The following is a 22,543-nucleotide window of genomic DNA, read 5'->3' as shown; positions in this document are numbered from 1 at the left end:
TCTTTGAGGGAAGGGTCCCATCTCTTTTACCTATGAAGCTCTGCAAAACGCCAGATCTACATATGATTTGCCGCCATCACATTGAACCAAAACAACAAAGAGTCCGCCAGCGCTTTAAAGACTAGCATGCATTGTGGTATAAATCTTCATGGACTTGAGCCACCAGCACGTGAATAATCTCAGGAAGGAGTTGTGTGATGCTGAGGTGGGGCTAGAGGTATAATTCTGCATCCCCTTTCAACGTGCTTTGCCCCCCTGCATGAGTAACTCATGAAATAAGGTTATTATAAGTCAGAATTCGCATCTAGCTCTATTCACACTGGTCACCTAGTGCTAAAGTTAGGTTAATGGCTTCCCTTGTCTGGGCTGAAAAACTGTACAGAACTGATTTACCAAACTGTAAAAAGCTGGAGAAAATGGTATTGTCTTAAGACAACATGAGTATATGTGTTCTACTTCTGGTCTGCAAGATAATAATCTCTCCATGAGTCACTATTTTTAAAAGGAAGTCTCCTGTTTGTCTTTTTACATGCCCCCTTAGGGATGTCCATTTTGTTTCTGCTGCAGAAGATAGATGGTTTTGGCCCTTCCTTGGTCACCCCTAGGATTGAACAAATATGAAGAATCAATGGCCTCTTTCATTCATTTTTATCTCTTAAAGACCAAGGCAACCTCTTGCAACCTTTGCAATTGCAGTTGTCTTTTCCATTGCCTGTCTTCATAAACATGACAAATGATGCTTTGCTATGAGTAACTAGTCTTGTCCCAATAGATAAATCTGCTGCCAGAATGGTCTTTGCAGAAATGCTCCTGGAGGCAATGACTATTCTTTGAGGAAACTTTCAGTTTAGGGTCTTTGCAACTCAGATTTAAAATGCAACGTCAATGACAACCTTGGATGTATTTGAAGGAAGTGGGGACCAAAATGCAAGTGGAGGAAATAGGATTTCCTTAAATGGTTATATCAACCATGCAAGTAAAGCCACAAAAGTTATTAGTTCACGCATATGAGATAGCCTACCTGCCCTCAAATACCTGTGTTAGTTATTTACTGTTTAAAGGAAAAAGTAACTACCTTACAAAAACTTCTTTGCCTGGAGACAGTTCTTACTCACCAGGTCAGTGACCCATTTACAAGTCTGAACAAATGTTCTTCAAACAAGCTTCACAATGGTTTTACCCAGTGCTATTTTTCTAGAAAAAGAGGTGCCGGAACTCACTTCATTCTCATAGAATGGCAATGGCGCCCACCTGAGAGGTTCCGGAACTGAGTTCTGGTGAATTCTGGCTGGGGAAAAAGCCCTGTTTTTTCCAAACCTACTTCATTGGTATAAGTCAGAGTGAGTTCATTACCTAATGAAACAGCCAGCTTTGACGGATTAAATTGTAAGATAAGAAGTGCCAGAGCTGTGTTGTAAGCGACTGTGATTTCTCTGGACATGCTTAACAAATACAGTGGTGCCCCGCAAGACGAAATTAATTCGTTCTGCGAGTTTTTTCGTTCTGCAAGTTTTTTCGTTCTACGAGTTTTTTCGTCTTGCGAAGCACCAATGTGTATTGACGGTTTCCCATAGGAATGCATTGGCGGTTTTTTAAAAAAAGGCGCAAGACGTTTCCTCTTGCGAAGCAAGCCCATAGGGAAATCCGTCTTGTGAAGCAGCTCAGAAAACGAAAAACTCTTTTGTCTTGCGAGTTTTTCGTCTTCCGAGGCATTCGTCTTGCGGGGCACCACTGTACTCTCTTCTCCTGCAAGGCGGCAGATATCAGAAAAAGAAAAGGGAAAAGGTTTGGCTTACCACCTGAAATAAATGTTTAGCCCTGGAACTAAAAGCAGACGCTGTGGCTGAGTTTCTGCCTTAATTTAAATGCTGATTAAAAATATGTACTTCCTATAAGGAGGCAATGACAGGAGGCAGTGGGAGTGTTGGTAAATATACTGCTGAAAACTAGAGGTTACAATAATTTTGAATACAGCATACAGTCAATATCAAACTTCACTCCCCTTCCCCCAGAGTTTTCTGTTTCTCAACTCCGCCCCCCCCCCAAAAAAAAACCCCAACCACCCACACTTAATATTCTGTGCCTGTTGAGCATGCTCAGTCCCCACTGGGCTGTAGGTTCCATCCCTTAAACTTTTAAATTTCTGCTTCTGCAAACTTTGGGATTCTACCACGCATGCTGACACCGCCCTCTCATTCCTCAGTGGCCCCATTTTGGCTACAATTCTGTCATTAATCACCAGCTAAGTTTACTATTAGCGGAAATGATGGTTGCCATTGGTAGTGTTTATAACTGCACTAACAACAATAATTTTTGACCCACCAGTTAGGGCACCTTTATAGCTGATCAATACAAAAATGATTAATCCAATTCTAATCAATTAAACCTTTAAGGGCTATATTTTGCGGTAGGAAAACAACAACTTTTGCCAAGCTTGTCAAGACCTGAACAGACTCTTTTTTCATGCTTTATTCTAGCAGATAATGTAAGAAGTACAGTGGTGCCTCGCAAGACGAAATTAATTCGTTCCGCGAGTCTCTTCGTCTAGCGGTTTTTTCGTCTTGCGAAGCAACCCTATTAGCGGCTTAGCGGATTAGCGCTATTAGCGGTTTAGCGGCTATTAGCAGCTATTAAAGGCTTAGCGGATTAGCGGATTAGCAAGCCCATAGGGAAATTCGTCCTGTGAAGCGCATCGAAAAACGGAAAACCCTTTCGTCTAGCGGGTTTTCCATCTTGCGAGGCATTCGTCTTGCAGGGCACCACTGTAATAGCAGATTCGAATGGTACAGAGCTTCTTATTGATACATTATTGTCGTCCATCTGCTTTGTGCCTCACATTTTTACTTGCAAGTTCTTGATTGCATTTCATTGGCACTATATCACGCACTAGCAAGAGGGAAAAAATAAGCACTTCATTTTTTTGCCATTATTGCTTGGCTGAAGTATTATTTCATTTTGGTTTAGGACTCATATGGCAAACAGAGAGTATCTCATTAGTCTCACTGCTTTACCGCTGATGTATTTTGTCTGAGCTCTGAGAAATTGAGACCCATTCTCAAGTAAAGCCATACATGGGATTTTCCCATGATAACTGCATCCAAATGTACATCTGAGGATCCTTGTCAATGCCAGCCACAAGGGTGCACTCCGAAATTTAAGCCATAGAAGGGACATATTATGTTTCAGTCTTACATGTGACATGTGATCAGGCAGAGCACTGGAACGATTCTGTCCTCCAGGACAATTGCGGCCTGTGGTTCTTGAAATGTAGGCTATCCTCTTTATTCCTACATAGCCCAGTCCAGAAAACCCATTCCCAATTAGGGCATCCTGTTATACTATCCAATAATTGGATTATGTTGCCAAGATCAGAAAAGCCACTTCCAATCTCTTTCCTAAATTTTCAGTGGGAGGAATACTATAAATAAAGGATATTTTTCTGTAATCTCCCTCCCCTACACCTCCACCCTGGTTTTCTTCTGGTAGTTGATCTAAAATTGTTTATATATAACTTTGAACATGATCCTACCTCCCATAGTCAGAGCACATCCACATCATGGCAGCTGTTCACACAGTTGTGGTGGTGACCATGGCTATAGTGTGGTGAGTGTATCTCCTTGAGGCAGCTCTTGCTAGCTATGGTTAGTTTCCTCAAGGGTGTAGTGTTTAGGTTTTTTACTTATTTATTTTTTTATTTCTAAAAATACAGACCACACACTGAAGACTATCACGTTTTCTCTCATTTGCGAATACAGTGGAAGCTCAGTTTTCGTGTGTCTCGGAAGCCAAATGTTTTGGAACCCGAACGCTGAAAACCTGGAAGTAATTGCTTCCGTTTTCGAACATGCCTCAGAAGTCGAACGGCTTCCGAGGCGCATTTCTCAATTTTCACCATTGAAATTGCTGACAACACTTTGTACCTCGGTTGTCAAAAGAAGAAGAAAAGAAGAGGAGTTTGGATTTGATATCCCGCTTTATCACTACCAAAAGGAGTCTCAAAGCGGCTAACATTCTCCTTTCCCTTCCTCCCCCACAACAAACACTCTGTGAGGTGAGTGAGGCTGAGAGACTTCAAAGAAGTGGGACTAGCACAAGGTCACCCAGCAGCTGCATGCGGAGGACCGGAGAGGCGAACCCGGTTCCCCAGATTACGAGACTACCGCTCTTAACCACTACACCACACTGGAAGTCGAACGTTCTTCTTGAACGGTTTACGTTCGACAACTGAGGTTCCACTATGTAAGGAAAGCCCCTTTGGATTAGACCAAAGACCTATGCATTCCAGCGTCCTTTTTTCTCACAATGACCAACTAGATGCCTATGGGAAGGGCACAAACAGAACATGAACGCAAGAGTCCTGTTGCTCACATTCTTCAGCAGTTGCGATTCAGAGGCCTACTGCATGCACCTATCATGGTATCTTGTCCCTTCTTACTCACTTCCCCCTTCCTCCAAACAAAAAATGCCCCAGTCCCCAGATCGTATTCCTTGCCATATTTCTCAGTTACATTGGAACCAGGGAGAAGGCTTTGCACACATATGTGAAAGAAACTTAAGAATAGAAATTGGCACACACTTCCACATACATTAGTGTGAACCTGAAGCAATAAAAATTGCATGTTTTTACTTCCTTTCATTCTCAGTGCATATATTTATAGGTGCCCCCTGCCAATAACGCTTAGATAAAGTAAAGGTAAAGGGACCCCTGACCATTAGATCCAGTCGTGATCGACTCTGGGGTTGCGGCACTCATCTCGCTTTACTGGCTAAGGGAGCAGGCGTACAGCTTCCAGGTCATGTGGCCAACATGACTAAGCCGCTTCTGGCGAACCAGAGCAGCACACAGAAACGCTGTTTACCTTCCCACCAGAGCAGTACCTATTTATCTATTTGCACTTTGACGTGCTTTCGAACTGCTAGGTTGGCAGGAGCAGGGACCGGGCAACGGGAGCTCACCCCATTGCGGGGATTTGAACTGGGACCTTCTGATCAGCAAGTCCTAGGCTCTGTGGTTTAACCCACAGCGCCACCCACGTCTTGGCAAATCCAAGGGCTTGCTCAAGAGAGTTTGAAGCCTAAGACAAAAAACCCAAAGAGCTCCATTTACTGTCTCTTGCACAGCTGCCATTCATTTCAATGGAGTTTGAGAAATATGGAGATAATACTAGCCTACTTTACAAGGTTTTGTGATGGTTAATACTGAGATAATGTACACAGAGAGCTTTGAACATATGAAACGCACCATATAAACGTTGAGTATTTCATGCTTTCAAGTCTCTCCAAGAAAGGATTCCGGGTGGATTTTGCCTATCAGGCCTTTTAGTACTTCAGGAAATAATGTGAGGAGAGAGCAGAGTATCTTCTTATAATGTCAAAAGAATTCTGTTTTGATACTTTGGTGGCCTAAAGCGAGTATGTATGGCCTAGATTTACAGATGGATGCATGCATGCATTTATGTACTTTTGAGATTTATATCCCATTGCATGGCTTCAAAGGAGCTATAAGATGAACACCAACAGTGGGAGTCCACAAAGTTCTGCTTTTTGGGCATCATATAATTGTACATTTGGAAAAGTACATGTTAATTCCCCCAAATGTTTACATACATGCTTAGAAGTATGTTTTAAGCAGGAAACATTTTAACCATGTATTTATTATACATTACCCCCAAACCATTCTTGCAGTGCTTCGAAATGTTTTCCTTGGGTTACTTTCCCGATGTATTTTTTTGTTTTGTTTTGTTTACAGTTTGACATTCTCCTCCTCATTCTCGTCTCTTGTTTTTCTTAACTGTATCCTGTTGTAATATTCCCTTTGGAAGGCCTTTTCTAAGAGTATTTTTGTACAAATTTTGAAAGCTTCCTTCCTGGCTTTTGCATCCTCTCTTCAGATGTCTAAATTAGAGATAATGGTCCTTTGCTAAACTTCTCAGGAGATGAGGGGAAGGAGAGGACTTTATAGTCTCTTCTCCACACAGCTCACTTAATTTGTAATGTGCATAAAACGCCGTGTGTTAGAAACAGTGCCTTACTGTTACCTGTTAGCAAGGAAGAGACATCAACATTCAAGGCAAGCTTTTAAGAATATGTCAGCATTTTCTAATCCATTTTTTCCATCTTCCATGGAGCTTTGGGGAAATGATGGAGACAGTATTCAAATGACAGTTCAAGGGTCTCCTGCCTTTTAATCTAAAAGCTTATGGTATAAAATAGTGTGTTCTGATTCAAACTCCAAATAAATTAAATAGCTGCTGTTGAAAGGAGAGGTGAGTTCCTTTAAATATGTACTAGATGAATCATTGTTATAATATGATGATGATAATGATAATTTATTATTTATACCCCCGCCCATTTGGCTGGGTTTCCCCAGCCACTCTGGGCAGCTTCCAACAAAACACTAAAATACAATAACCTATTCAACGTTAAAAGCTTCCCTAAACAGGGCTGCCTTCAGATGTCTTCTAAAGGTTTGGTAGTTATTTTTCTCTTTGACATCTGGTGGGAGGGCATTCCACAGGGTGGGCGCCACTACTAAGAAGGCCCTCTGCCTGGTTCCCTGCAACCTCACTTCTCACAGTGAGGGAACTGCCAAAAGGCCCTCGGCGCTGGACCTCAGTGTCCAGGCAGAACGATGGAGGTGGAGATGCTCCTTCAGGTATACTGGACCGAGGCCGTTTAGGGCTTTAAAGCAGTGCTTTTTTTCTGGAGGAAACTTTTCAAATGTTAAAAGTGTAGCACTCACTGTAACAACTTCATGGTGAGTACCGGCACCTGTTTTTCTTAAAAACAACAACTAAAACACTGGTTGTAAGCTTTACTTGCTTTGAAGAAAGTGTGTGGCCGGTACTGTCAATCAGCAGCATTCATTTGCCGCACTATTGCTCCTCCCCTCCCATTATTGTTGGTGCTGTCAATAATAGTCTCTTGTCAGAAGAATAAGGAGGAGCAGCAGCAGCAACAACAACAACAACAACATATCATTATGCAGCCACAAGCATTCTTGGATGACACCGATTATTTAGATCCATTCCAATCTGGGTTCAGGCTTGGCCCATGGGACAGAGTCAGCCTTGGTTGGCCTGATGAAGTTTAGCCTTCGCAGAGTTACAATTCCCAGCAACCCTTAACAAACTATATTGCCCAGAATTCTTTGAGGAAAACAACATGCTTCAAATGTGCTTTGATGGCACAGGGTGTTCACAGCCCTAGTCTCCTACCAACTTCATACAACATAACAGCGATATTAGCCTACTGCTCTGATATTTAGGCCAAGATTGGTGTACACCTCCCAGGAGCGCAGGCAGTGCTGGTGGCAAACAGATGCAGCAGAAAAGAGAATGAAGCTGTATGTACATTTGAACTACAGTGGTACCTCGGGCTACAGATGCTTCAGGTTACAGACGCTTCAGGTTACAGACTCCGCTAACCTAGAAATAGTACCTTGGGTTAAGAACTTTGCTTCAGGATGAGAACAGAAATTGTGCTCCGGTGGCGCGGTGGCAGCGGGAAGCCCGATTAGCTAAAGTGGTCCTTCAGGTTAAGAACAGTTTCAGGTTTAGAACAGACCTCCAGAACGAATTAAGTTCTTAACCCGAGGTACCACTGTAGTTACTAATCTATACACATAACAGGAAAAATAACTGGCTTGTCAGAGGCTACATTCTGGTGCTACATTAGTTTCCCTTTGCTCAGGAACAATTGCAATTTGCTATGATCTATTCCTAGCAAATAATCTTTATTCCCCGCCATCCAATTCCAACACATTGTTTTCCAGTGGCCAGGATCCTTGGGTGTGGCCTGTGGATATTTTTTTAAAAAATTACTTTCAATCATTTTTTCAGCAGCAAACTCCCAGGCCATATTAGAAACTGCTTTTGAAAGTCCTGTGGGTTTCAAATGTGCTCCGCCATGTGATATGGGGTGTGTGTTGTGGTTTGAAAAATATAATCCCATAGTGCTCTTCGGCATGCATAACTAATTGCGCTGCTCTTTGGATGGCAGCCAGTGAATCGAAGCACAGTTGCATGCATGGTTGTATTCACCTCCCTTGAGTTAGATGGCTATTAATACTGTGAACTTCGGAGAGAGAAAACGTAATTGTCTCTAGACTGGTTATGTAACATGCTTTCTTTTCAATTCACCTAATGAATGTGCTAGGAGCAGAGATTAATCCTTGAACTTTTTTTTTTTTACATACATGGCATGCTCTTCAAAGCTTTACATATTATCATCCAATGGCTAAAAGGAAATTGTAATGTTACACCTCACTAACATCTTGAGCAATGGGGAAAATGGGTGAAATATTCCAGTGCATTGTAACATTCCGTTTCTCAAAAAAAAATTATTAGCTATTTGCCCACCTTCTCTGTTACCAAGTTCGTTCATTATTGTGGCTGTGAGGAGGTAAATAACCCTTCCCTGATCTTCTAATAATACTGTTGTTTTCATGTAACCAAGAAACAATGAGGGTCCAATGGCAAAATGTAACGCATTTTTTTATTTAATAAAATGTATATACAACTTGTTTGTAAGAAACCTCAAAGTAGTTTCCCCCACATGTTTGAGAATGGACTCTCATACTTATTAATCCTTGGTTGTATAAATTACACCCCCCCCCCCCAAATTTACTGACATTGCATGACATTTCTAATAGGAATATTTATCTCTGACGTATAAGATTACATGAAATATGGGTGCAGTAAATTTCCCTTTCTTTTCACTAGGAAAATGGGGTGTGGAGCATTGCTGCCTCAGTCTGCTTCTTGTCCATACTATGTTATTTCTATCTGTGCTGCAGGAAAAGCATATTGAGAATCAGGACTGGTCTATGGTGCTGACTTGAGTACTTGTCAGAGCCTAAGCACCCTTCTGATTTTGCCCAATACAGAATAATTGGCATGGACGACCAGGTTCTAGAATTCTCTGTCTTCTATTGGCGGTTGTGGTATTGTGTATAAATTCAATTCTTAATAAAGCAAGCTTAAGGAGCCTACAGTGTTGAAGAAGAAACTTTAGCAAGTGTTTGCAATTTCCTCCCCACCCCCCAAACTTATTATTTGGGCTGAAAACAAAGCAGAAGAAAAATCAGCCCAAAAGAAATAGCTTTATTTGGTGAAATGCGCCTTTGATCTCTGTGGGTTGCTGCTTTCTTCTTTTTCTTCAGCTGCTTTGTGGGGTTTCAAAACCTTACGTTCTCCAGCTGTGAATGTGTATTTTATCATACCAAGAACCTATAGTGCGATTCATGGGTTACTATAGCTAATCTCTAGAAACACTCTCGCTTTTAAGATTTAATAGGTTGTGTTTTTCTTATCGGAGGGGAAACACAGTTCCAAGACTGATACCACTGTGTCTTAAAATCATATTTATAGTTATGACCTATTCCTCCTCTCCCTTCTGCACACTAATTGGCTGAACAGCCTTGGACCCAAGTCTGGCTGGCTGCCATAATTCTTACAGGAAGCCTCCAGGCTACCTCACTGCAAGGCCAAGTTTAAATTTGCCTATATCTTGAGGGGGAAAGTACAATTGTTAGCTGATAATTCACTGCATTCCGAGTTGCAGAAATCTGAAACAGGCTCTTTTTACTTCAGGAAATCGCTGGCAATGATCTGAAAACAGGGCCATTGATTGTTTGGCGCCTCTGCTGGGCAGCATAGTTGGTTATTCCAACTCTGTTTCACAGCATAAAATCACACCTTGGCCACAGTGTTAATGAGCTATATAATATGTTCATTTAGTTGGGTGTAAGTCTCACTGTCCATAGTAATGAACTGGGTGATTCAATGAGAGGCCTGTGGGCCGCATGTGGCCCTCGAGGCCATTTGGCAACATTTGACATTGTACTGCATTCCCAAAACTGGGTAAGCAAGGTACTGGGCTTTGGGAAGGAGGCATGAGGGCTCCGACAGGGTCCTAGATTCCTCTTGCCTCCTTCCCAAAGCCAAGTTAGTGCTTTCCCAGCTTTGGGAAGGAACTAGGAGGGCACTAGGACCCTGTGTCCTGAACCCTTGGCCTACCAGGCAGCAAATCAGTATGTTAAGCCCCCAGTTGAGGATCAGTCCACTTGTCAAAAGTCCAAACAGAAGCACAGTCCTGCAGAGATTCAGGAGCATCCAAACTGAGGCCGATCAACGTGGGCAGTTGAGCAGACACAGCACCTCAGCTCTGCTTCCCTTTTGTTCCTTGCATGCTGATTGCAGCACCTGGGCTGGATGAGGCATGTGGGCCTCACCTGTTCCAAGCTGAGGAATCACACCCCTCCTCCCAGAGCTAACAAGCCCCACCTGGTCAGCTAAGGGGCTGGGCTGTGGGCCCTTGCCTGCCTCAGCTTCCTCGAGCACCTCTCCTGCTGCTGCCTGCGCCTCAGAGCTCACCATGTTTGGGGAGACAGACTCTGGCTCTGGAAATGGGTCCTGCTGCTCTGGTTCCTGTGTACTGTCCCCCATCCCTTCATCATCCTCCATCACCCTGTGAGTACCAACCTCCCTTCCCCACCCCTAGCTTTCCCCGGCGTGTCTCAGTCCAGGCTACACCCCTCGCCAGTTTTCTCTGCCTCATCCCCATTGTCCTGCCAGTTCACGACACCCTGCCAGAGCCTTGTGCCTCCTTCTCACAGCCCCTGTCTGGCCAGCTTTGGGAAGGCAGAGTGAGGGCTGGGGTGGCACCCCACCACCATGTGACAAGGCAGTGTGCAGCCCGCAGGTTCTGTGTTGAAGTACTCTTGTAGTCCACTTGGTCTGATAAGTTGGACAGCCCTGGTAAAGAATATAGGACATTGCCAGAGGCTAGCCCATTGGTCCACCTAGTTCCCCAGAGTTTCAAACAGAGGTATTTGCCAGCCCTACCTGGAGATGCTAGGGATTGAGTCTGGGATCTCCTGCATGCAAAGCACACATTCTCCCTCTCATTTAGCAGGATTTATAGCTCAGAAAAATTGCAGGCTCGAGCTGTAATTCTTTCAAGGACTGCAGTCTTTCTCTGAGAGGAGGTGATCCTCCAGGTCCTAAGGCCAATTCATACCATGTGGAGATTGAATGTGGAGCAATCTTCTTTTGCAAGAACGTTATTACACATTGCATGTAGAAAGTTGCTTCCTTGCTCCCCACATTAACTCAACCCCACTGTTAAAATCTGCCACCCAAAGAAGCTCTGGTTCAGGTGATGCATTTTAATATGGAGAGCTGAACAGGCAGATAAGAAGTCTATATTGTGGCCACTGCAGATTTGAAATCTGTCAACTCAGGGTAGAAGAAGGATCCTTTTTGTAGATTACAGGTGGGGAGCAGGAAGCAAATGAGTTGGGGAAAGAAGTAAATATCCCGTTTTGAAGCTCCCAGGTCCTTCATTGGGGAGCTTCTATTACAAGTTCAATATTTTGTTAATACTGTTTCCTCTTTTCTTCTACTGGCAGGTCTGAAATATTTTGGATATTTCTTCTTTTCCTGCCCCTTTGCTTCATGGTCCCTTTCCCCATTTTCCAGGGGGTTCCCCCTTCTTGCTGTACCTTTTCTTTTGTAGAAAAAGGATTGGAACTTGGTGCAGGTTGCATTTCTAACAGGAATGCTAGAGCCATGAAATCCTAGATTTGGCTTCTTGCTTGAAAACAGCATGTGTACATTAGTTCTCCTCTCTTTTGCCAGCTCCTGGCCATACATACTCCTATTTTCATTTCCTCCTTTCTTTCAGTTTCCCCGCTCTATCCATTCCACCCATGTGCTGCTTTCTAAACCCACTCCCGAACTAAGGGGGGGGGGTTGCGGACTCACACCCTCATCCACATACTCGCGGGGCTGGCGCCAGCCCCGCAGGACTTAGGGTTTCACATTAGTATTCACCTTCTACAGCGCCAGCCAATCGGCTGGCGGAAGGGGCAGGCCTACCTAAGGGCACTTAAGGTCAGGGCAGCCCTGGCTCGCCCCTTTTCCTTCTTCGCAGCAGCCGTGGTTTCCCACCCACCCGCCCTTTAGGTGTGCATTCGGACTTTGCTATGGGCTTCAGCTGGTCGCCACAGGGGGCCTGGTAGGAGTTTTTCCATTTGGCTAACTGGCTGAGTTTTGAAGCCACTTGGTTTTTTCGCCTACCTCGTAGCAAAACATCACAACTCATTGGTTTTGGCGGTTAGGCATTGGCAGGGGTATTGTTATACAAATGAGGTTGGGGGCGGGAGGAGCGCCATCACCTCCCCCAATTCTTGAAGGGTAGTTCGTTAAAGGACTCCGGGGGGCGTTGCCTCGTCTGAAACCTACGGAGGCTAGGGCCTAAAGCGCCCCCCCAAGCGGTCACCCCTTGGGGAGCACCTAGGTATGTGCATCTCGGGGGCTCCCCCTGTTGGTGCTTAACCCTTCCCGGTTAGACCGGATAGTCTGTTAGGGCCAATGCCTAAGGCCAATACCGCTCTTACCTGTAATCAATAAAGTTGTGGCCATTTTTCGCCCATTAACCTAAATACAGTGGTGCCTTGCAAGACGATATTAATCCGTTCCGCGAGTCTCTTCGTCTAGCGGTTTTTTTCGTCTTGCGAAGCAACCCTATTAGCGGATTAGTGCTATTAGCGCTATTAGCGGTTTAGCGGCTATTAGCAGCTATTAGCGGCTATTAAAGGCTTAAGCGATTAGCGGATTAGCTGCTAAAAGGCTATTAGCAGCTTAGCACCTTAGAAAAAGGGGGTGAGGAGCGGAAAAAACCCTCAAGAATCGCAAGACATTTTTGTCTTGCGAAGCAAGCCCATAGAGAAATTCGTCCTGCAAAGCACCTCTGAAAACGGAAAACCCTTTCGTCTAGTGGGTTTTCTGTCTTGCGAGGCATTCGTCTTGCGAGGCACCACTGTACTGGTGTCCGGTGTCTTTATTTACTCCATCTAGGGAGGGGGCAGGAATTGCCACGCAAAGTCTCTCCTTTTCTCTTTGCTACTTTTAATCTTCCTTTCCTGTCATGCCCCACCCCTTTCTAACAATTGGTCAGTCTGGAGAGCCACTTCATCACAATGGCAAAATTACTTCAGTTCATGAAATAATTTCTATTTCAACACTTTTGGATTACCTCTGTTTTCAGCTTTTTTGTGCTGCATCTACTAGCCTTCATTTTGCTGTCTGTGTTTTACTGAATGTACTGGAAGAATAAATGATGGCGCAAACCCAGTGTGGGGGGTAAATTTATACCACACTGCAGTTTTAAAGTATACGGATCTTTATCAGCAGTACATCTCATCAAATTCAGATGGAATGTGCCATTATTTGTTATGAGAGCAAACCATTCTGTGGTAAACCACACAAGGATGTGTTAAAGACCTGCAGAAATGCAGGCAGTAAACTCCTAAATCGTGGGGCGTAATTTCAGCAACAGAGCCCTTGTCTGTTTTGAGACCAGCATATGATGTTGCTCTCCTTTCAGTCAAACAGGCTGCCTCTCAGTTTGGAGATTAAAAAGCACAACACCCAGATTTAGCATTTTTTCAATCGTAAGCATCAAGTAGCTTTTAATGAATCCAATGTAGCAATGCAGTTTGTCTGTTTAATAACATAGCACCAGACACTTAGTTCTCAGTAATCAAACTGGGTGGCTGTAGAGGCAGACTGCTTGGGAGACAGTGGAAAGGAGGAAATACCACAGGCTCTCTGACTGCAGTTCAACACTCAAACATGTTCTTAGTTAACCCTAGTAGATGCAAATAGGGATGTCCTAAGTAAAAGTGGATGGGACGCGGGTGGTGCTGTGGTCTAGACCACAGAGCCAGGGCTTGCTGATTGGAAGGTTGGCGGTTCGAATCTCCGTGACGGGGTGAGCTCCCATTGCTCGGCTCCTGCTCCTGCCAACCTAGCAGTTCGAAAGCACATCAAAGTGCAAGTAGATAAATAGGTACCGCTCTGGCGGGAAGGTAAATGGTGTTTCTGTGCTCTGCTCTGGTTCGCCAGAAGCGGCTTAGTCATGCTGGCCACATGACCCGGAAGCTGTGCATCGGCTCCCTCGGCCAGTAAAGCGAGATGAGCGCTGCAACCCCAGAGTCATCTGTGACTGGACTTAATGGCCAGGGGTCCCTTTACCTTTAAGTAAAAGTGGGCCATTATGGGATCAAACCTTCTGTAAATCTGGGACTGTCGCTGGAAAATAATGGTCCACTTGGAGGGTTTGGTATTGAAATAAGGATTTGTGTTTTTATTTAAAGAGACTAAAAGCACAAGCACGAAAGAGACAGCAGCTTTTGTTACAGCAGTATGCAGAGGCTGTTCAAATTAATACAAAATCCAATCAAAATGGGTGTGTCCAACTCTGGACTAGCAAAACTGATAATGAAAAGAGCAAGATCCTCTGCACATACAGAGGTACAATTACTCTCTGCAGTGAGCCAGCCACTCCCAGGATTTGATGAGTCCCAAGTTCCACATTGTATGGAACTAGTTTGCATTGCGCATGGTACAATGACTCACCTCCTTCTGTGTCCTCATTGTTTGACCTTTTAGCCTCACTTTGTAGAAAACTTCTCTTCTTTCTTCTTACGTTCAGGGTATACACCTGCCCACTGAGGTGAGTATTTCGTGCATCTGATAGAGTGGCCCATGAAAGCTTAGGCCAAGAGAATTTCCTCTCTAATGTGCCACCAGACACTTGATTGTTTTTAGTCCAACAGGCCAGGACGGCCGTCCCTTCTGGAAATCTTCAAAAATGGCTTCTTTTGCTTTGGAAAGAAACTGCACTTCCCAACAATCAGTAAGGCAGTTGGAAGGGTTGTTTTGTTTGTGATTCACATAGTTGGTGGACCAGTATTTCCTCCCGCAGCAAGTTGCCTTTCAGAACAAAAGAGGGATTTTTGTTTCAGTAAAGTGCCAATTGTGTGAAACCTGCTCAAAAGCTGCTCTGCTTCTTAGACACTCAAAATTCTGGCATGTTCTCTGCTGGCACTTCTCTACAGCAGATTTGTTTTTCTTTGTGTTAACTCAGATTGCATGTTCATATCTATCTTTTCCATACAGCAGAAATGTTACGGCTGCTGGGTGGTGTTTTCCCCTTATGGGGTATTCTGCCCTTTTCCCCTTATGGGGTATCCAAGAGCCCGCATAGTCTCCTTACGTGGGTTCCCTATTGGTAGGAGAAAATAACAGAGGCCAATCAGAGAATATTGAGAAGCAAAGCAGCTAGTAAGCCTGATCTTTACTGATCTGTTGCAACAGGGTGCTCCCCTCACACGCAGGAAAGGAGGAGGACCCAGAAACAAGGTGTGCCTGCCCTTATATAGACATTTTAAATTCCCTGCCCTGGAGCTCAAGACCACCCCTCCATACATCATACAAACATCACAGAAGGGGTGTAACCCAAGACCACCCCCCACAAACATCATACCTACATCACAGAAAAGGTGGTCTACAACAGAAATTTGAATGTTGTTGTTTTTCCTGTCTGCCAGGTTATCTGATAATGCCTTATCTGATTGCCTTTTCTGGTAGTCTGTCACCCTTTGAATGGTGATTACTAAATTCCTGTAACAAGGAAGGTTTTTTTCACCTCCTCTCTCTTTGCAGAGAAACATTTGGTCAGCTTGGGAGTCAAAATGGTTTCAGGACTGTCTTCCTGTGCTGCTTCAGACATGTGGTTTATATATTTATGTACGTGTTTGCTTGGTACATTTATGAACATTTAATATATATCTAAGACCTTAAAATTCTTATTACAGAGACCATCTTTGGTTAAGCTGGTGGCTTGCTAATAGTCGGGGTGGTTGACTGACATTCCCTTAGTAGCAGCCAGTGTCTGAGGACGTTTTATTTAATGGCCGGCTGTGATCTGAAATCAGTTTTCTGTTAGTGAGTGGGTGTAGTAGAAGTGAAGGCAGTTTGAATTTGGACACAGAGGCCCCTTTTGTATGTCATGGTAAACCATTGTTATTGCCTTACTGTGGAGTAGCCAATATGGTTCAGATGTTATTAGACGACAACTCCCATCAACCCCAATTTGGGGTTGCTTGTTTGTTTTTACTTAACTCTTCTTGTATGCAGGGGAATCAAAACATGGTTCATTTTTTTCTCAAGCAAACCACAACAATTAAGCCAAGAACAAACGAGAACAAAAGATTGCGGCTTGTTGGAAGTAAAATAAAACACAAATCCAAGTTTGGACATAAGAGCACGCCAGAAATGGTGGTTTGTTTCCCCTGCACAATACCAGGGAGGAGCAGTGGCGTAGCGTGGGGGGTGCAGGGGGGCGGCTGCACCAGACGCAACATCTGGGGGGGGCGCTCGCACTCGCAGCTCTCTGCCCCTACCTGGCTCACTCACTCTCTCTCACTGCAGTGCTGGCTGTGCGAATCCGATCCGAGCCGCCGGGTCGCCGCCCACTGTGGAGGGGAGGGTGCCAGGCGTGCGGTGCGGTGTGGAGAGAGAGCAAGGGACTATCTGGGGGAGGGACAGTGTAGCGAGGGGGGGCGCAAATTACTTGCCTTGCCCCGGGTTAGGGGGCGCAAATTACTTGCCTTGCCCGGGTGCTGACAACCCACGCTACGCCACTGGGGAGGAGCAAAGTAGCAAAGATTGGTGCAACATTTAACTATGGTTTATTATGACCCTCAAACAAGGCTGGAGGCGGTATTTAAACAAAATGATAAGTAGTGTGGTTGATTGTTAATGAATGACCCTGGATAAGCCTCAGGCTCACACTCCCCTCCCCCACTTCCTTCTCCTCCTGTGTCAAAACTGGGATCAATTTTGTAGCTTTCGCTTCTGTTTTTAACTGAGTTCAGTATTATGTCCAAACCTGTGGTTAGTCTTAATTACGATTTACTAAATCTGTAGCATATTTTCATAATAATTTGCTACCGAAGGATAAAAGGTGAGAGCAGAAGAGACGTGAGCATCCTAAAAGGAAGGAAATCTTACTGCACATGACATGACTGTTATCTGAATTTCGTATGCAGGCAGGCACATGTAGTTTACTTGTTTCTGGGTAGATGACAGGTTGGGTGCGGCTCACTGTTGCTTTAAATCTCTCAGGTGCACACAGCAAAGTTTGTCTTTCCAGCCGTCTGTGATGTCATGCATTTCCTTGTGTGGGCCAGCCAATTAAAAAAGTTTTCTTCCTGCAGGTATCAGATTGGGAGCTCGAATGCCTTGTTGTCGAATGCCTTGTCGTCGGGCTAGACATCTGTTGAAGAAGGCTGCTTTCTTTTCTTTTCTTCTGGTTGGGATGTACCTTATGACCCTGCAAATGAACTGAAAATCTCGTTGCATACACTGGTAACGAAAGGTGAGTTGAGTTACGCTGTTTTGCTCTAAACTTTCATTCTCGCTTACGGGCTCCAGGCTATTATTAAAGAAGCAAATCCTAACCTGTCGGAGGAACTAATTGTAGGGAACAAATATTTGCATGCTTTTAAAAGAGCCGGATAATGTGCTTGCTTTTATAGTTTGGAAGTGAAATTTCTGCTTCAGTCTTCCACTGTGGCTTTTATTGTGAGAAAGGCCTCTGTGAGGCTGCGTGTAACATTGTGTTGGAAGGTTTAATTCACTGAAGCTGCAAACCTGTGCATGCTGACTGGAGAGTAAGTCCCATTGATTTACTGTCAGGTAAAAATGCAGAGTCATACTATAAGGAGACGGCAATCTTCACATTGATTACTCTGTAGAACAACATACTTGAGAAGCGTTTTAAGGATTGCAGTTTAAATGCAGCTGGATTATAGTTTCTGTATGGATTATTTTAAATCCCTCATTTTTTCCCTAAATGCTAATTAAACAACATCCTTCTTAACATCAGTTGTAATTGCTTTGTTTTATATCCCTTGGCTGGCAAAACCCCGGGTTTATATGGTGAAATCTCACCAGAACCACACTGAAACCTCTCTCACAAAATCTCCTGTCGTTAAAGTCTTCCCGTATATAGTTTCTTGTTACTGCTAACATGTTTGGCTTTGTAAAAAAAGGACAAGGATGGACCTGTCCCTGCACAGAATTTGCCCCAGATTGCAAAGGAGTAGCCTGCATAAAAATCTGTAACGCTCTGTGTGTGTTTTCAGAAGTCAGTCCTGCTGCGATCAACAAGGTCTACATGTTTAGGTTAACAGCTGATGGAAGCTATTTGCTGTTTGGTTTCGAACACAGGTTTATGTGGTGTGCTGGATACAGCCAGCTGATGTTCTAGTGTGATCAAAGCAGCTTTTAACTCTGCACACCCTGTGACCCAGGAAGCTGAATGCAGCCATATATGGTGGCCTGACAGGGTCACAATTTATCTCCTGTTTTTGTTGGTTGCCTGGGACTGCAGGGACAAAAGGACTGGGCAGAGAAGAACTTGGAGATGCACCTGGAGGCACCAAAACATGCCAGTTGGTGGAGTCTGTGCAGTTTGGTAGAGCACGAGTTGTGCAGCAAAACAGATCTGAAAAGTTAGGATTTGTTATGGGATTGTGTAAGGCATTTGCAGATACTTTATGTACATGAGGTGAACATAACTCTGTCCTTTCCCAAAATTTGAAATGGGCAAATCTTTTCATGTTCCTATACTTGTATGAAGCACTTTAAGAATTTGTTTTGTCAAATATAGTACATGCAAATACAGGGCATGCAATTAACAGGAAAATCCCATAAAGTTGTGCTTCCTACTACAGTCGTACCTCGGAAGTCAAACGCCTTGTGAGTCGAACGTTTTGGCTCCGGAATGCCGCAAACCCAGAAGTGAGTGTTCCAGTTTGTGAACGTTCTTTGGAAGCTGAATGTCCGACGCAGTTTCCGATTATGTGCCTGAAGCTCCTGCAGCCAATTGGAATCCGTGCCTTGATTGCCAAACTGACTTCCGGAACGGCTTCCGTTTGGCTTCCAAGATAAAGGGACCCCTGACCGTTAGGTCCAGTCGTGGCCGACTCTGGGGTGCGGCGCTCATCTCGCTTTATTGGCCAAGGGAGCCGGCGTACAGCTTCCGGGTCATGTGGCCAGCATGACTAAGCCGCTTCTGGCGAACCAGAGCAGCGCACGGAAACGCCGTTTACTTTCCCGCCGGAGCAGTACCTATTTATCTACTTGCACTTTGACGTGCTTTCGAACAGCTAGGTTGGCAGGAGCTGGGACCGAGCAACGGGAGCTCACCCCATCACAGGGATTTGAACCGCCGACCTTCTGATCGACAAGTCCTAGGCTCTGTGGTTTAACCCACAGCGCCACTGCAGTCATCGTTGTTGTTGTTTAGTCATTTAGTTGTGTCCACTCTTCGTGACCCCATGGACCAGAGCACGCCAGGCACTTCTGTCTTCCACTGTCTCCCGCAGTTTGGTCAGACTCAGTTCATTTTGCTCTTAGGTTTGTTCTTCCAGTGTCTTTGGTACTTTCTGGAGGGTTTTTCTGGACTTCTGGGTCTGGGCGTTAACGGCTGCAGGCCTTTATTAGATATATAGCCCTGAGCTGAGAAAAGGAATGTTCCTGGCTCCGAATACTGCATGTCTATTCGAGAAGAAAATGGATATGCTATGTGAGAACTCAGCAAAAGGTTCCAGTGGCTCCCAATAGAATAGCATTTTTGGTGAGAAATGCATATAAAATACACAGGCAGGATAAGAGATTTGATTCACTCGATTGGCTTGGAAAATGTATTGTTGTGCAGAATGTAACATCACCTAATAAATCAAGGCTCTTTATTTCCCATGTAAGAAAGAAAAGGAAAAAAAACTTTCCAAACTGACTAGCATTCACACTGCTTGTGCATGTCCAGTTTGTCACTTCAAATGTCCAGTTTGAAACGAAACTCCCCAAATACATATTTTTAAAAGAAAACTTTGACATTCCCCCCACATCAAGAACATTAATTTCTAAAGTGCAACTTTTGTATGGAAGAGCACACATAACTTTGTTTTCAGTATTTTAAAGGAGAATAGCCCATTACTGGTCCATCTAGCCTTGATGTGTTTTATAGATATAGCCTTATGAATATCCAGTGCCTGTTTCTTGGGATATCTGTATACACTGTGTTTTTTTCTGGAGGTGATGTAGGGGGACGCATACCCCTAAACATTTTGTGAATCTATGTTTGGCCTCATTGGAGGGCAACATTTCAATATGAGTAGGAAAATGAGAGTAGCCCTAAACATTTTTTAAGAAAAAAAGCACTGTATACCTGAAGGAGCGTCTCCACCCCCATCATTCAGCCTGGACACTGAGGTCCAGCTCTGAGGACCTTCTGGCAGTTCTCTCACTGTGAAAAGTGAAGTTACAGTGAACCAGGCAGAGGGCCTTCTTAGTAATTGCTCCCGCCCTGTGGAACATCCTCCCATCAGATATCAAGGAGATAAATAATTATATGACCTTCTGTAGACATCTGCAGGCAGCCCTGTATCAGGACTCTTTTAATGTGTGATATTCGTATCGGGATTATTTTAATGTGTGGTGCCCTGTTGTAGTGGTGGTGGTGGTGGTGTTGTTAATGTGTGATATTCAGTTGTTGTTGTTGTTGTTGTTGTGTTTTTATATATCCTGTTGGAAGCTACCCAAAGCTACTGGGGCAACCCAGTCAGATAGACTGGGTACAAAAAGTAAAGCATTATTATTATTATTATTATTATTATTATTAAATAATAATAATATAAACCAATCAACCGTGTAACAAGCAGTGTCCACATTTTGAACTCATTAGACAGGTAAAATGAAATTAGACACATGTCCGGCCATTTATTCAAAACCATGGGAGAAAACAATTCATATATCCCGAGGCAGGGTCTGACTGATGAGAATTCTCAAGCCACCCTGAAGTCAACCCTCAAGGATAGGTGTTTGCTTGATCTCAATGCTTAGAGAGGAGAAGCTGCTGTTGTGCTGTAGACTTTTGTTTTCACACTAGGTTAATTTCTCCTGGCAATTGAGAAGAGAGGGAAATTAACTGAGCCATGCTTTCCTCGAGTGACAGACGATTGGAGGGCACCCTCAGAATTCCAAACAGGCAGAGTTTGACAACCTCTGACATGGTGAGTGTTAAATGTAGCCAAATTTTAAGAGTTGGACTATATATAGGAGTAATTGGGTGGAAATTGCTCAGGAAAAAAGGTTTTAAAAAATTGCTCAGAACAGCCTCCATGACTCGTGACTGTTACACATGACAGACAAAACACACACATAGTGGGCATTGGCATGTGGGTTGTTCCCACTGTGTCAAGAGTCTTTCATACCACTTCAAGATGTTAAATGGCAGTGACTGGTTGTGGGTTGACACGAAGCTGTTTACATAAATGGAATTGGTCTACTTAGCTACTTGCTCTCCATGTGTACAAGGCATATTCGTGTGTCAGTTTGCAATGTGTCACCCACTTAGACCTCTAGTTTTCAAGTTCAGGTATGAGGTACTCTCAGGTAGCTCAGGCATTTAGTCAGTGGCTATGTGAGGACAATCCTGTCATGGCAGCCACCCATCCTGCAAACCTATTTGCAGACTTTCTTCACATAACTCCTCCCCACAACGTTCCACATGTTCCCACTCATCGTGCAGGCCAACCAGCGTGCATTGTTTTCTGACACTGGTTGTGATATCATGTAAATATATCTTTATCCATCCAAGCCCTTGCCTTTCCTTCCCCCGCCAGTCCTTCTGTTTATTATAATCAGACTTGGCTGAAATATTGAAATTCTCTGTGCAGTGTGTGCACATGTAAGCCTGTGCGAGACGGTGCTATCCATATCCGATGCCACCACCGCCATCTTGGATGCTTTGCCATGTGACCTAAGTATGAGGATATCTGAAGTGGTGAGAGCAGATACCATCTTTGGTTTGCACAGGAACACTTGATATGCCCTTGTGCTTGGGAATATGAAATGTAGCTGTGATGAAATGGTTGGCTTAACGAAAGCCAATAGGAAAGCAGAGAGACCGAGGATAGTTTGGTGGAATAAAGGCTGCGTGATTCAATCGATTTCTAGAGTAGCTAAGGGATGGCAGGAGGTGAGTTTTCCATGCAGAAGAAGAAGAAGAGAAGAGTTTGGATTTGATGTCCCGCTTTATCACTACCCTAAGGAGTCTCAAAGCGGCTAACAATCTCCTTTCCCATCCTCCCCCACAACAAACAATCTGTGAGGTGAGTGGGGCTGAGAGACTTCAGAGAAGTGTGACTGGCCCAAGGTCACCCAGCAGCTGCATGTGGAGGAGCGGAGACGTGAACCCGATTCCCCAGATTACAAGACTACTGCACTTAACCACTACACCACACTGGCTTTGGATTCTTTCTCCACGCAGGGCTAGGAAAACCTAAACCTAAAAAGTCAGTGCCCAAGAAAGAGAATAGGGAACTAGATGGGTCAGTGGTCTGACTCAGTATCAGGCAGTTTCCTATGTTCCTGTGTTCCTAAAGAGGCTTCAGTTCTAGCACAAGACTCATTCAGGAAGATGTGATTATGGGCAAGTCATCCAAACACACTCCATGTCATCTAACCAGTGAGATGAGTTCATGCGTGGAAGCATGAGGCTTCTTTTAATAACGTCCGAATACTTGGAAGCCCCGTAGATGAAAGGAACCGCATGAGCACGCAGCATAATTAAAACATAATATGCTAAGTGCACTAGAGTTAATGCACCTAGTTAACTATCA

General features: G+C 44.2%; 1 protein-coding gene across 3 annotated transcripts in view; it reads left to right on the top strand.

The window, feature by feature from the left end:
* The window catches only part of LNX1 (ligand of numb-protein X 1), a 117,482-nt gene that overhangs the window by 10,904 nt on the left and 84,035 nt on the right, over positions 1–22,543 (top strand). For 2 of the 3 annotated variants that reach the window (XM_083458155.1, XM_083458159.1), the window contains exon 2: positions 17,072–17,232. The gene's annotated coding sequence lies outside the window, so the exon portion shown is untranslated. Of the gene's footprint in view, positions 1–17,002; positions 17,233–22,543 lie in introns of those variants that run through there. The other variant, XM_083458158.1, reaches the window with a different exon arrangement.

The sequence above is a fragment of the Podarcis tiliguerta genome, assembly GCF_965153285.1.
Source record: "Podarcis tiliguerta genome assembly, chromosome: 9".
NCBI classification, from domain to species: domain Eukaryota; kingdom Metazoa; phylum Chordata; class Lepidosauria; order Squamata; family Lacertidae; genus Podarcis; species Podarcis tiliguerta.
Note: the sequence above shows the minus strand (reverse complement) of the source record. Positions and strands in the feature narration are given on the sequence as shown.